Source organism: Triticum dicoccoides, chromosome 2B (assembly GCF_002162155.2).
Source record: "Triticum dicoccoides isolate Atlit2015 ecotype Zavitan chromosome 2B, WEW_v2.0, whole genome shotgun sequence".
Classification (NCBI taxonomy): Eukaryota; Viridiplantae; Streptophyta; class Magnoliopsida; order Poales; family Poaceae; genus Triticum; species Triticum dicoccoides.
The window spans coordinates 776,589,475-776,593,888 of record NC_041383.1 but is presented as its reverse complement, the minus strand read 5'-3'; the positions used below and the strand labels follow the sequence as shown (position 1 = coordinate 776,593,888).

General features: G+C 44.8%; 1 pseudogene; it reads right to left on the bottom strand.

The window, feature by feature from the left end:
* Positions 1 to 438: 438 nt before the first annotated feature.
* Positions 439 to 1,659, bottom strand: LOC119361383 (annotated as a pseudogene).
* Positions 1,660 to 4,414: the final 2,755 nt, after the last annotated feature.

Below are 4,414 nucleotides of genomic sequence, written 5' to 3'. Positions count from 1 at the left end.
TATATCTCATGTCTGAGTTGTACTGAAGGCCAAGGGTGGAAACACCCTGATTAAACAATCAATGTAGACCAACCATCGTGCAAGGCACCTACAGTTTCTCTCTTATTATCACAACATAGAAAATCATACTCGTGCAAAGAACATTATACATGCAGATAACAAGCAGAGTAAGCACATAGAAACTGACAGTCATCCACACTCCCCAAAGTAAGCAGGCAGTTAGCATAAATAGCTAGTCATTGATCAAAATTTAGCTAACCTAGTCACCGTAAGTTAGAACAATATTCTTCCTTGATAACAACACAAAACTCAATTGCAACTGAATCAGAGCCGACACGACACGGTCCAGATCAAATAATTTCATGGTGATGTTGTTTAGAGTGAGTGCTTTTTCAGTTGAATAAATGAGTCATCTGGAGCGAAATTTTGGGATGCCAGCACACTGTATTATTTTCTGATGTATCATATCAACACCGTGGAGCTGCCTATCATGGCGCTTTGTTTTCTCTACCAGCAAAATAATGGTGCTTTGTTTATTCATCTGGCACGTAAGGCAAATGGGTCTTGTAGAGGATACTGCACGCTTACACCATGTTGCTCATAAAGGTATCAGGGTTTGTCGACCTGGGGGTGTCCACCACATATGTTACAACCTTTGGAAATGTCGAGCAAAAGCTTCGGCTATGATAGCTAGCTCCTGAAGCCGACCAAGTAAAGATTTCAATCTACCCTGGGGTATCCATCAGCACATAATCCAGTTGGTCTGCTAGCTTTTCAATAACAGATACAACCTTCAAGGATGAATATTGGACATCTATTAGCTGAATGGCACATGATAGAGGGGGGAAAAGATGTCTCACATACCATAAATGTAGCATACATATACAATTTTGCAAAAATAAGTTGTCACTATTCAGAGCAGAATCAAATAATTTTTTACAAACTCTGCATCACACTATAAATTAAGCACAATTTCTGCAACATCTTACATTGAATGATGGAATTACATGAATCAATTACCCGCAAAAATGGAACAACCCAGTTTACTGAGTGGTTGTACGTTTGTACTGCCTTGAATTTTATAGCCTAACAGAGTACGTAAATAGTGCACATTACCATTCTAAACATTCGAAATGCATATAAGATGTGTACCTCATCAAACTTGGTTGAGAACAGGTTGAGTGAGGTAAGAATGCCAACATTGGGACCTAAGTCCGTACTCTTTCATCACCTCCTTGTAACGCACAGTATCACGGATATCAATGTTGGCTCCAAATGGCAGTGTCACCACCGCAGGGTCAAGGTTGAGCACATAACGCCTCATATTCGCCGATGCTTGCATATGACACACCAGACGGTGCATGAAGGTGGTCTTCCCTGTCCCTACATTTGTAGGCCAAAACAGAGTAAGCTCCCAATCACAAAATCTCAATAAAGCTCGACATATCACCGGTTCGATCGGCCATCCGTCCTACCAACTGAATAGCGGCTCACCTTGTCCTGCGCGCTGGCCTTGGCCTCGTCCTCCGCCGCTGCCTTGTCGTGCTCGTCGTCCTCAGGGAAGGCGAGCATGGTGTCCAAGTTGGCGATGCCCTCGCGCTTATCGTCATCGCGCACGGGCTTCCCGGCCGGCAGAACCTCCAGCGCCGGGGCCTTCATTGGCCGGCGCCGGCCCACGAGGGGATCTCCAGCCGCGCCTGCTGCTGCTGGCGGCGGCGGTTGCTGCTAGATATAATGGGATTGTGGGACGGACATACAAAACTTACTAAAATTCGGAGGGAGGCGCTGGTCTTCGAGACCGGCCATGGATCGCGACGAAGACCGGGAGGAAGGTCGGCGAGGTCGGGATGGGGCGGATACGGCTGCAGGAGGTCGATTCTGACTCGATCCGGGTGAGCGCGGTCATTGGTGGCCATGGCTGCTCCTGTAGAAGGGGAGAGGCAATCCTTGTGTGAGGGAGAGAAACAGAGGGGAAGGAAACGGAGAAGAGGGACAACCATAAGAGGGGGCGCGAGGCGTGGAGGTCCGGCTATGGTCGACGACAGCGCGGCGGCCGGTGGCGAGGCCGAGCGCGAAGGCAGCGGGGCGGCGAGGGGCTCTGGATCGGGAGCTCCCCTCCCGATCTGGAGCTCGGGGGGCGCTGCGCGGGGGGAGGAGAGCCCGTGCGTCAGCCCAAGAACCAAACGTTTTTTCACCGTTGACCACTTAAAGTAGTACCGCGGGTTAATTACCAGAAAACAGTAGGGTCTTTTCTACAAAAAGGACGCGACGGTGAACCCAGAGACCTAATCCGTGCTTTATTATTAGGGATATATATATATATATATATGTATATATATATATATATGTATATATATATATATATAGGAAAATAGGTTAGTACTCCTGGGAGTACATACTCCTAGCCCACGTAGGAGTATATGGAGGAGTTCCCGTGCAGTTGGAAAAGTTGTTACGGATTATTAGGAACAAGGCACGTCTAGATTGAAATTTTGTTGGATCTTCAAACAATACTCACGCTACATGCATATCTACCAAACAAAGGCCACGTGAAGCTTAGCTGATGCGTTTCGGCTGCACGGCGGCGGCCGACGGCGACCGATGAGATTCAATACTTTTTACTCTCTAAGATATACATTTTTTTACTGATGCAGCGACGCTCCTGATCGCCGATAGTCGGTAGCACTTAGATAACTGGGACGACTAAATCGGCCCATCTCATTGGATATATATATACGTGGTCACCCATGCACGCATCACTCCTTCCATGCATGCACGTGTGAGTAGCAATCATATGATTATCCTCAATTTCAGATCCAGGTATTTTGCTTGGTTTCGTTGCGTTCTTGATTCAAGGATCAAGTTTCATCGTCATCTAGTTATCTTAGAACTGATCATCAACATGTAACCGGATCAGCGGAGGCTTGACAGTGTAGATGAGAAGCGAGCGCTGGCAGTCGGACATCGTCGTCACGCAACGGCGTGGCCGGCGGCCGACAGCAACATGGCAAACTGCGACTCGACGGCGAAGATGGGAAGCGGCCATCGTCAGCTGGACGTCCGAGGACACCCTCACGTACTGCCACAAGTGACAGGCGGCGGCTTGACGGCAGCAATGTGTATCCATACTACCATCGATGCATTGTACTCCTATAGGAAATTATATGTACAGGTAGCAGACTATCTTTTTGTTATTGGAACTATGTTTGATGGATACAAATATTCGTTTTTTTAACGTATACTTTCTGGATATACTCTGCTTCTCATGATTGTATATATTTATTTGTTGTTAGTATATTTCCCATAGTACTAAGTCCGAAAATTGTATACTACTCCGAATTTTTGAAGATCATTTCCATATACAAAACATCATTTTCTTAATGGAGTGAGAGTATATAATCAGTTTGTACCTAAATAATATACGTCTTACATCGCATAATGCATGAAGTATATACCCACCAAAATGTACATACCCTTACATCAACTTGTCAGTATATACCTAATCATAATATATACCCTTTCGGCAAAAGAGAACATAGTATATTTCCCTCAACAAAATATAATAGTATATACTACTCCTTCAAAATATGGTCACGTCAAAATATGGTCTCCTTCACACAAAAAAAAGTTTGTACTCACATAAGGAAAATGGTAGATGTGATAGAACTTTTTTTTAAACAAAACAAGATGTGATAAAACTAAACTAAACTGTTGTTTTATAAGTAGCTACCTATAGTATAATCTGGAGTATAGTATACAAAAGGTCCTTCTTCTTTTTGTTCAAAGTAGCTACCTACAAGCAGTATATCTTTCCTATAAAAAAGCAGTATATCTTTCCTATAAAAAAGCAGTATATACTCTCCACTCAAAAAAGCAGTATATACTCTAGTTATTCCAGGACAATTCGACACTGAAAAATAGGAGTCTCATCTACACTACTTTCCATGTGGTATAAAATGTACTGCATGGACCAAACCAACTAAAAAGACGGCGTCACATACTCCAATTAATTCAAAACCTGGATAACATGGCTTCGTTCCAAAATTCCAGGGATAAGGGACGCATGCAAAGTAGTACCTCTGGTTGTTAGTATATATATATAGGCAGTAGCATCGGATAGATATACGAAAACTTGTTGTTCAAGCAATCTATCAGAGACACTAGTAGAAAAAGGGCCTACAGTCCCGGTTGGTGAGGGCCTTTAGTCCCGGTTCATGAACCGGGACTAAAGGGTCGGTACTAATGCCCTGACCCTTTAGTCCCGGTTCAATCCAGAACCGGGACAGATGGGCCTCCACGTGGCCTGTCCGCTGAGCCCAGGCAGGAGGGCCTTTGGTCCCGGTTGGTGGCACCAACCGGGACCAATAGGCATCCACGCGTCAGCATTTCTGTGGCTGGGGTTTTTGTTTTTTTT